Source organism: Coenobita brevimanus, chromosome 42, assembly GCF_032717465.1.
Source record: "Coenobita brevimanus isolate Jiangsu-jjx chromosome 42, ASM3271746v2, whole genome shotgun sequence".
Lineage (NCBI taxonomy): Eukaryota > Metazoa > Arthropoda > Malacostraca > Decapoda > Coenobitidae > Coenobita > Coenobita brevimanus.
In genome coordinates, this window is record NC_136995.1 from 6,363,561 (window position 1) to 6,375,702 (window position 12,142).

The window sequence follows — 12,142 nt, forward strand, 5'->3', positions numbered from 1 at the left end:
AGCTGTGGGTGTCATGATAATGCTGGTAGCAACATCCTACAAACCGAATATTACATAACTGGCAACAACACACCAGCCTCTCCTCCCTCCCTCCCCTCTCCCTCGCAAGCCATAAAATTTGAATTTAATCCTTAATTACAGTCGATTCGTGCAAAAGAATTGCATGAATGCATGACTTGATGTTAAAGAATCAATAGACTACGTAAAGTTTCTTCTTACAACTCGTGTGTACCGATAGGATATGGGATATTCATGTACAATACAGTATAAGCTAATAATACTCGTCTCCCGTCGCCCTGCGAAGCTCTCACCCAATGGCACATGCAAGGAACGAAGCTTTTACACAAAACAGCCGAATGCTGGGTACTGAACTGGGGTCGCAGAGAGCATATGTTTATAGAACAAAATATACTCAAAATTACATGATAGATCATTGGTGTAAGTTTTTGTCATACGTCGCGATACACCCTGTATACCGACCAGTGCATAGATGTGTCCATGTCTGGTATCTTTCCATAGGAAGTTTTCCATGACGTCAGATAACTGGCTCATGTTGGTTATAGTGCGCATTTATGAAATATTTGTATTGTCTGGCTAACATGGTTTTGTGATACATCGGATGGTCCGACATTCCTGTCTCGAAAATGGCACACCTTTCCAGATCTGGACATATACGTCTATATTACATATACCGATGCCTATATATACATACTTACATAGTTACATATTACATATTAATGCCTACACATATTTTATCCCACAGTAGCAAATTCACAATAAAAGACGATCTTCTTTTGTAAAAATACCATACGGCAACAGAACGGTAATTTAGCACAGTCATGTGTCGAAAGCGAATAGTCGGCATAATTACCTGCCTATATAACCGTCAGAAAGACAAATAATAATCGAAACGGCTGAACAGGGTGAAAGTAGTCCATTCGTTGGGCCGGCCATTTTCACTATTTTCAGCCTATCAGTGACAGTAAGAACCAGTCATATCAGTTGTTCATTTCTGACATATCATGTTCAGTAAGATCAATTCGGTTCTTTTCACGTCATTCCAGGACCAATATTATTTCATACGGATCCTTCCCATTCAGTATCGTCCAATCAGATCAATGCACGATAATTTAAGACCATTAAGGGCCTTTCAGAACCAATCTGGCCCACCCGAGCTCATCAATCCAATTTAGTTCGTCAGATAATTTTAGGGCAATACTGGGCCAGCCAGGCTTATTTCTATCAATCAGTTTTTATTTATAACCCTTACATCTCATTAATCTAATTGACATTAAACCAGGCCTATTCAAGTCCAAGCAGGACCAAAGACGGCCTCTTCGTACCAGATGAGTCAATTTAAATCTATGTTTGCCAGCCATTGTAACTGAGTCATCTGGTCATTTCAGGTCTGTTCAGCACCATTCAGGTCCAGTCAGGTCCGTTCAAGGCCTTTGCATCCCATCGGGCCTAGACTAGTCAGATTTATGTCCGGTCACACCAGTTTGATCACCGTGGATCATTGCTAGCTTTGCAGTTCATTTCAGCCATGTTTAGACGTAAGTATATCAATTTAAACATTCATTAAATCTGTGTCGTTCCATATCATATCCGGTTCATCAGGTCGACTGAGGACAATATTTATATAATATGGCCATGTTTATGAAGATGTGTGCCAAAAAATTAACCTCGTTGTTACGATGGATAATATGTGACAGTTTGTGTACTGAAAGGCCTTCCAGTTCTTCAGTTGTTTGGGCCCATCAGCACGATGCCGGTTGATGAAGATTATTCCAAGTCATACGAAGGAAGGTGTGGTCCAAAACTCACTCTTGTCGGTGTAAGGATTTTTGGTATGTCAATTCTTCCCGGCCTGGTGAGTTAAGCATGTGTACGTGGGTTGGATGAGTATCGGACCATAATGACGAAGTATACCTCGTGAATAAACATACTGTTGGACGGCTGGTACTTGAGGCTGCCACTGTTGCATTATTCACCACATCATTCTCTGACTAAATATATCTGTGCTGGTTACTTATCGCCTAATTCTACTGACTATCAAAAATTCTTCGACTATCTTACTTCTACGATGGAACACATTCTGTCCATTTCTCCTTTCTTTGAAATCTCCATTCTTGGAGATTTCAATGTTCGCCACCACCTTTGGCTCTCCTCTCCTTTCACGGATCCACCTGGTGAACAAGCCTACATCTTTTCTATCCTTAATGACCTAGAGCAGCTTGTACAGCACCCTACCCGTATCCCTGACCGCCTTGGAGAGAGCTCCAACATACTTGACCTCTTCCTCACAACTAATCCTTCTGCTTACTCTGTTAATCTTTTCTCTCCGTTGGGCTCCTCCGATCACAACCTTATTACCTTAACCTGTCCTATCACTCTGGTACGGCCTGTGGACCCTCCAGGGAAACGTCGTCTGTGGCATTTTGGAGCCGCGGACTGGGAGGCCCTCAAGCTGTACTTCTTTGATTTTCCCTGGAATGATTATTGCTTCCATGGCCGTGAGCCATCTGAGTGTGCCTTGCGCATTACGGAGGTTATTCTCTCGGGCATGGAAGCATACATTCCTTTCTCATATCCTTTGACTAACGCAAGAAAGCCTTGGTTTAATCACGCTTGTTCTAATGCTGTCCGCAACAAGGAGAAGGCCTACAAAAGGTACCGGAGCCAACCCACCCCTGAATCACATCATCTTTACGTTTCTGCCCGGAATCGTGCTAAGTCTGTTCTTCGCTCTACTAAAAATAATTTCATCCATACTAAATGCTCTCAACTCTCCAACTCGAATTCTTCCCACTCCTTCTGGCACCTTGCCAAAAATCTTTCTAACAACTTTACCTCATCATCCTTCCCTCCTCTTTTCTACTCGGATGGTTCTGTAGCTATTTCTTCTACTGATAAAGCAGACCTCTTCACACAGACTTTCTCCTCCAATTCCACCTTAGACGATTCCGGTGCTGTTCCTCCATCACTTCCCCCCTCTGACTTCCTCATGGCTGACATTAAAATTTCTTCAGTTGATGTATTTTCTGCCATCACTGGCCTCAGTACTAACAAGGCATATGGGCCTGATGGGGTCCCTCCTGTTGTTCTCAAGAACTGTGCTTCTGTGCTTACACCCTGCCTAGTCGAACTCTTTCGCCTTTGTCTGTCAACTTGTACCTTTCCTTCTTGCTGGAAGTTTGCTCTCATTCAGCCAGTCCCAAAGAAGGGTGACCACTTCCAACCCTCCAACTATCGTCCAATTGCTTTAACGTCCTGTATTTCAAAAGTTTTCGAGTCAATTCTTAATAGAAAAATTTTAAGGCATCTTTCCTATCACAACCTTCTTTCCGATCGTCAGTATGGGTTCCGTCAGGGACGCTCCACTGGCGATCTTCTCACCTACCTTTCAGACTCCTGGTCATCCTCCTTTCGGGACTTTGGCGAAAGCTTTGCCATTGCACTTGACATCTCAAAGGCTTTCGATCGAGTCTGGCATAAATCTTTAATTTCGAAACTGCCCTCCTATGGTTTCTATCCTTCTATCTGTGCCTTCATCGCTAGCTTCCTTTCTGGTCGTTCTATAGCCGCTGTTGTAGACGGCCATCGTTCTTCTCCTAGATCTATCAACAGTGGTGTTCCTCAGGGCTGTGTCCTATCACCAACTCTCTTCCTTTTATTCATCAATGATCTTCTAAGCTGTACATCTAACCCTATCCACTCATACGCTGATGACTCCGCCCTTCACCTTTCCATTCGGTTCCCGCAACGCCCATCTCAACAGTTACTTCAAGAAACAAGGGATGAGGCTATGGCACACCTAATGTCTGACTTGGCTCGTATCTCTGACTGGGGTAAAAATAATATGGTTGTCTTTAATGCATCTAAGACTCAGTTCTTACACCTATCAACCCGACAAAATCTTCCACAGGTATACCCATTAATGTTTAATAATATTCAGCTTAATCCTGCATCATCCTTGAACATGCTTGGGGTTTCATTTACTTGGGACTTATCTTGGAAAGATCATATTACATCTCTTGTAAAATCTGCTTCCAAGAGATTGGGTGTGCTAAGCCGACTCCGCTCTTTCTTTACCCCTGCACAATTGTTGACTCTATACAGGGGTTTTATCCGCCCCTGTGTGGAGTACAACTCTCATGTGTGGGGAGGCTCCCCACATACACCTCTTCTCAATAGGGTGGAGTGAAAGGCTTTTCGTCTCATTAACTCTCCTCCTCTTACTGACTCCCTTCAACCTCTGTCTCTTCGCCGCACTGTTGCATCTTTATCTCTTTTCTATCGCTACTTTAATGGTCACTGCTCCTCTGAACTGTCTGCTTGCATTCCTCCACCTCTACGACGGGCGCGTAGCACCCGTCTGGCAGCAAACTCTCATCCCTTTTCTGTCCAACTCTGTAATGCAAGAGTTAACCGTTACTCCCAGTCTTTCATTTATGCAACAGGTCATCTCTGGAACTGTCTCCCTCTATCTGTATTTGATGCTGCCTATGATCTCCAGTCTTTCAAACGCAGTGTGTCCAGGCATCTCAAAATGATCGGATCTTGAATTTGGCTCTCTATTGTATTTTGTTTTTCTCTTGGAGGGAACTGTTACTGCGGGCTCATGACCTTTGGTTCCTTCTTCCTCGCATAAAAAAAAAAAGAAAAAAGAAATGGGTTTTGTGTGTGTGTGTGTGTGTGTGTATATATATATATATATATATATATATATATATATATATATATATATATATATATATATATATATATATATATATAATGTAACTTATTCTCGAGGATGAAATATTTCTAATATTTTATTTTTTTACTGTCGACACTTTATTAAGGTTGTTAGGTTGAGAGAATTTTAACTGGAGAAATTATATAAGGTAAACCCATCATCAAGCCATTCAATATGAGATTTTTTTGTGTCCAAAAGTGAATGAAGTCGCATGGCAGCAAATAAGTAACAATTAGACAGGGAATTTATCACGGAGTTGGATAATAATTTCCAGAGTGTGCATCTTTTATGTGTACATACAATACTCTTTTGGCGTATATGAAAAGAATCACTGGGGACTACAAGGCATATCTGAATTAAATTTGTCCTGTACCATAACGCGTTCGAAGCCAAATAGGGCAGATGTTGCTACTTTTTTTTTTTTTTTTTTTTTTTGTCGTCTGGTGGATTCGCCCTCAGCTTTATGTCCCACCAACATGGGCGGCCACATATGGTAATTAGCCCTGACTGTGTAATTCACTCAGTCACTCACTGAGTTATAGTATTTTTTGAAGAATGAGGTTCAAGCCTTAAGGAAGGAGTGTTAGGAATTCGTAATGTTGCACTGTGGTAGATCTGCCATCAGGCTAGATTTCAGGCAGGGTGAGAACCCCAACGGCCGCTCCCCACGGGGGAGGTGTTCCATGGGTGTCTCATTTAAAGTCGTTAGTCACAGCCTTTTTTTTTTTTTTTTTTTAAATCATGGAATCAGACTTTTTGCACTATGGTTGAGCATCGTTAGTTCCAGGAAATAAGCCTCCACACTGGGAACGGCCCCAAGTAGTCTCGAACAAAGTTTGCATGGCCAAAGTTTTAGCAGAAGAACGTGAAATTTCGCATGATGATAAATGTTCACCATGGCCACATTTAGGAAAAGGCGGAACCACCAGGGGTCGCCCCTCAGGGGAAAGATATGTCCCTCGGGAGTCCCGGCATGGCCATCATGCACCATCATATTTGTATATTGGTAGGTGTTTACCCGGCCACGTTTAAGGTAGGGTGATACGCCGATGACTAACCCACACAGGCGGGGGGGGGGGGAGCCACCAGGTGGGACAATGTCATGAATTATTTTTACACAAGAACATGAAACTTAGCACAACAGTAGACTTTTACTGCTGCAACGTTTTAGGCAGGATGATTCCCCAAAGCTCTCCCCTCACGGGGAAGCAGGGGCGACCCTCCCCCTTTATGTACGGCCATGGCTTTTAACTTAGGAACACAAAAATTTGCACAGTGGTAAACGTTCACTTCTGCCATGCTTTAGGCATGGTAGGACCCACGATGACCAATCAACTCCCCCCCCCCTGTTGAACTATCCCTGCGGGGGAGAACGTCATAGTTTTTACGTTGTCACACGAAATTTTGCAGAGTAATAGATTTTCGCTCATAATTAATTCATTCTTGTCTCTTACAATATTCTCGGGTGGGTGGGAATGTCAAAGGTGCCTTTTTTTTTTTTTTAGGTAGTTATGCGACAGTCTGTTTTTACTTTGGGGGCCCCCAAATATTCCAGTGTCCTAAAAAAAATAAAATCTTTCAACAAATGTAATGACGTCCTCGAGCTGGAAGGGTTAATTGCCGTATGAGCGAAGACGTCATAATACTTGTACAGCGTCTCTCCTTGCTAGGCATCATTCGACCTAATCTAACCTACTCTTACTTTACCTTATCTTACCCTGTAAACACTTTTATCATTCTTGCTAACTTCAAACTCTTGACGGCTAGCAGAGATATTTCAACTTGGAAGAGTTATATACAGCCTGGACTTCACCGCTTTTGAAAATATTTTCGTCCTCCAGTGACATCAGGTGTAGTCTGATTAAAGTGAATGAGACGTCATCTTTAGGAATGATTTAATGCTTTGTCTACGTCCCTTTACGTATTTTATATGATCCTTTTGTTACACTTTAGATAATGTATAATCAGAATAAAGAATCTTATTTTTATGCTTTACACAAAACTTTATGCATTGCAAAGAGGGTCTGGCCAATTTATATAAAGCCTGGCTCTCACTCTTGACCGATTATATATATATATCACTCGACCGGTTTTATATCTATCTGTCAATCAACCAATCTATCTATCTATCTCTCTATCTATCTATCTATTTATCTATCTGTCTATCTATCTATCTATATAGATAGATAGATGTACAGTATATATATATGTGTGTGTGTGTGTGTGTGTGTGTGTGTGTGTGTGTGTGTGTGTGTGTACAAGGAGTCCCGGAACTTTATCCACTATTTCAACCAGATAATTCTGTGGCAGATTTTGAATTCATAATACTACATGAGCAAGAAGACTTGCTGTCAATTTATACATCACCTGTTGCAACACATGGCATGTCAGATCAACTGAAATTTGAAGCTGAGCAGCTTTGTATTGTATGAGTATAAGAGAGTCACTAAATGCCTCCTTATAGCCAAAACTTAAAATCGCTTTATTATCAGCTGTTGCGTTAGATGACGCAACAGCTGACATGTTAAATCAGCTCAAAATTTCAAGCTGAGTAACTTTGTTTTTTCATAAGAAATTTCTCAGAGTTTTCCAAGGGCAGATATTCGAACTTTCCTTGGAGGAGAAAAAAAAAAGAAAAAAAAAAAAGCTCCTCCAGATGTACCACTTACAGGCTTTTCGGCTTCGCCACAGGTATCGAGAGTGTTATTCTCAATCATTATGGAGGTACATTTACTGATGACCTTATGGGTTAATCATGAGGGACACAATTTTGGCCTATAAGGTCATCAGTAACAAACTCCGTAACAGTTGAGAACTGAACCCATGCTGATAGAGCAATTGTTACTCAAACTTAGCCCAGGAATCACCTGAAGTTGGTGCGGCAAAGTCCCGGGACATTCAGTTTATACAACTGCATACCGGCATATTTTAAGTCAGCGCTTTTATAAGTGTTTGGAATAGGCAATAAAAACAATTTTTATTTATTTATTTTTTTAGAATTCACATGAATGTCAACAATCATAATATCAGCTGTTCAGCAATAAGTGAAGATATCAGAAGCTTTCGTCAAACGCACAGATAATTTTCCTACATTATTTAATCACATATGCATCACAGTAGAAAATCAATTTTCCCTCAGGTTACTGCATAAAGAGAAAGAAAGAAACTAGCCTGCGGCAATTGAAAAACCAGTCATACTCTTCCATACGTATAATGCATCATCATGCCAGTGAAATATGTTGTTGCTTGTCTTTTATCATAGCATTACCATTCTGTAATTTATTTTCATTTACCGTCTCCAGGTTCACTGTCCTTTCACAGTCTGGGTCATGAAGTGAATGTATCTCCCGGTAAGGGATGCGGTCATTTTGTACCTCCAGGCATGATAAAGCAGGAAGGCAAAAACGTACTTTAACATTTTAATGAAAGTCGTGAAGTATAATTGTAACAAAGGCAAATAATAGGAGGACGTATACATAGTGTATATACGTAGTAGTTCATTTCTACTTAGTTCATTTTCTAATGGTGTCTTCTGTTGCACTTTCTTGTTTTTTTTTATGCAAGAAAGAAGGAACCAAAGGCCTGGAGCCTGCAAACCGTTCCTTCCAAGAAAAAAACAAAAACAATACAAAAGAGAGCCAAATTCAAGATACGTTCATTTTGAGATGCCTGGACACCCTGCGTTTGAAAGACTGGAGATCATAGGATGTAGTAAACACAGACAGAGGGAGACAGTTCCAGAGTTGAACTGTTACATAAATGAAGGACTGGGAGTAACTCTTGCATTCGAGAGTTGGACGGAAAAGGGATGAGTGTTTGTTGCTAGACGGGCCCTATGCACCCCTCGTAGTGGTGTAGGGATGCAAGCAGACAAATCAGAGCAGTGACCATGGAAGTAACGATAGAAAAGAGATAAAGATGCAACAGTCCGGCGAAGAGACAGAGGTTGAAGGGAGCCAGTAAGAGGAGAGTTGATGAGACGAATAGCCTTTGACTCCACCCTATTGAGAAGAGCTGTATGTGGGGAGCCTCCCACACATGAGAGTTGTACTCTAAACAGGGGCGAATAAAACCCGTGTATAAAGTCAACAACTGTGCAGGGGTAAAGAAGGCACGGAGTCGGCTTAGCACACCTAATCTCTTGAAAGCAGATTTTAGAAGAGATGCAACGTGATCCTTCCAAGGTAAGTCCCGAGTGAATGAAGCCCCAAGCATGTTCAAGGAAAATGCAGGATTAAGCCGAATATTATTGAACATTAGTGAGTACTCCTGTGGAAGACTGTGTCGGGTTGATAGGTGTAAAAACTGAGTTTTTGATGCATTAAAAACAACAAGATTATTTTTACCCCAGTCAGAGATACGAGACAAGTCAGACATTAGGTGTGCCATAGCCTCATCCCTTGTTTGTTGAAGTAACTGCTGAGATGGATGTTGCGGAAACCAATTGGAAAGGTGAAGGGTGGAATCATCAGCGTACAAGTGGATAGGGTTAGATGTACAGCTTAGAAGGTCATTGATGAATAAAAGGAAGAGAGTTGGTGATAGGACAGAACCCTGAGTAACACCACTGTTGATAGATCTAGGGGAAGAACGATGGCCGTCTACAACAACGACTATAGAACAACCAGAAAGGAAGCTATAGATGAAGGCACAGATAGAAGGATAGAAACTGTAAGAGGGTAGTTTGGAAATTAAAAGATTTATGCCAGACTCGATCGAAAGCCTTTGAGATATCAAGTGCAATGGCAAAGCTCTCTCCAAAAATCCGAAAGGAGGATGACCAGAAGTCTGAAAGGTAGGTGAGAAGATCACCAGTGGAGTGCCCCTGACGGAACCCATACTGACGATCAGAAAGAAGGTTGTGATAGGAAAAATCTTTAAAATTTTTCTGTTAAGAATTGACTCGAAATCTTTTAAGACACAGGATGTTAAAGCAATTGGACGATAGTTAGAGCGTTGGGAATGGTCACCCTTCTTTGGGACTGGCTGAATGAGAGCAAACTTCCAGCAAACAGGAAAGGTACAAGTTGATAGACAAAGGCGAGGGAGTTTACCTAGGCAGGGTATGAGCACTGAAGCACTGTTCTTGAGGACAACAGGAGGGACTCCATCAGGCCCATATGCCTTGTGGGTAACTTAAAACGAATGAAGCTGAGGAAGTAATAGAAGCCCGAGATTATTGATATCATCACACTAATCCACTAATGGTTAGAACGTTTCTAGTAATCTATTCAAGCTAAAGCCAGACAAAGTTTTAATAGGTACGAATGAATTCCAAAAGCGTGTTGATGGCTGTCACACTATCGGTTGACCCATGATAGTCAATATACTCGTAGTCCTCCGTCCAGAAGGGATGCACTTCTCACCTCAGAGTTGATTGAGGTGGTCTGGATGCTTTGTTTTCAGTACCTCCGAGGGAGCATGGACAGAGATGAAACAATATTTGTCCAAAAGTCTTATTCGTGCGAAATCGATCTTGGGTCCTAGTTGCTAGCCTGTGCTAATACATGCACCACCATCTTAGGTTAGTGCATATTGATGATACGAGGATCAGTGAGCCAACACTGTCAGATTATACTAATTCCTATTCCTCCCTGAAATACAGTTTTCAACAGTCTATGTCATATCCAGATTCCAAGATGTACTGGTGGGTGAACAGGGACAGCAGGGAAACACTGAATTCAAGAGCTTGAGCTACCCGTGAATCGAACTCATATTCTTTCTGTTGCGCGGTGGATTCCCTATCTCATTCACCACAGGTTCCCCAGAATTAACTAGAATACTGTTGACCAGTCTAGAAAACTTATACTTAAATGAAGGCAGTGAAACATCTATAACTCAGCATCATTTTCTTGGAGGGTCTAGATTGTTCTAGAGTCCTGGCGGGAATACCGTGGAAAGGCTAGGCTGTTAGTCATTCAGTCTCAAGCCGAAAACCAGTTCAATGTAGTTTGGGCAAATACGGAGAAGAAATAATTCAGACATTGATTCAGAGCTGTGGAATAGGTGAGAGCGGTAAAACACTGTGCGGCAGTAAAACTGAAACGCTGTGAAACAGTGAAGTGATATTTGTTAAACTGCATGTATACAGACCAATTTGAGTGGTGTATTGTAAATGTGTTGACAATGTTTGGTGGTTATTAAATGGCGCTAGAGTCTAGAAACATGATTGCTCCTTGTTTTGTCATTGAAGCTGATCGCCAGCCATCGCTGGATGCTGCATAGGACGACACTTGCGACATGTCAAAATTGTTTCTCGTTGCTGGTACCTGGGAAGCAACCAAAAGGCGTTACATAATATTTCACAGACTTGAGAAAGGCAATCGCAGGCATATAGAAGGTCGATGAAGCGTTATCCTCGTCTAAGCAGTTCATTGCTCTATAAGCATTAAGATAACTTTCTGTATTTGTACTGGTGATCATTATACATGAAAAAATAAGGTACATTTCATATTACTGTAAAATTGGTGAAATATGTTTTTGCTCCGCAGTGCTTACTTAAAAAAAAACTGCATGAATACATAAAGTTTCACCTAGCCTTGCTGTAGAAGTAACAAATCTTATAGTCTTTGTGAAAATTTTTCTTTTCTCATAAACTACACACGTGATTTTATCACTGATGGTTGTTCTGAAACCATGTTTTAACTAACCTCGATATCTCAGTAAAATTTGTTATTTAGTGTTAGGATACTAGTCTGGCTAATATTCTTCTAAGTGTTCTAACTACATTAGCCTATTCTTGACCCTCCGTACCCGCAACTCGTCACCTTGCACAAACACTATCTCACATCACCTGTAAATGCATTAAAGACAACACTCTATCTATCTATCTATTGCCAGACACCTCAATCCCGCTCGAAGTGGCCACAAACAAATCGCCTCCACGTCGCCCTGTCCCCCGCCATTTCACTGCCCTGCTCCCAACTCACACCCCCCTCTCTCATATACCTCTCCACCCCATCCCTCCATCTCATCCTCGGCCTCCCCCTCCCTCTCCCCCTCTCCACCTTACTCACATACACTCTCGTCGTCAGTCTTCCACCCTCAATCCTCTCCACATGGCCAAACCACCTCAGTGTATTCCTCATAACACTTCATATCACATCCACATCCACACCACAACGCTCCTTTATATCCTCATTTGTCAGCCTGTCTCTCCATGTAACTCCACAGGCTCCTCTTAAATAACTCATTTCCACTGCTCTCGCTCTTGCCTTGTGTCCTTCCAACAACGTCCAAGCTTCACTTCCATACGTTAGAGTTGGTATCACAATACTGTCATGTAGTAACTTTTTCACTTCCATGCCCACTTCCCTGTTTCTTATCACTGCTTTCAAGGAACCAGCAACCTTTCTTCCTTCCTTGTTGTACCCTTTCAAGCACTTCACCCTCAAAACCTCC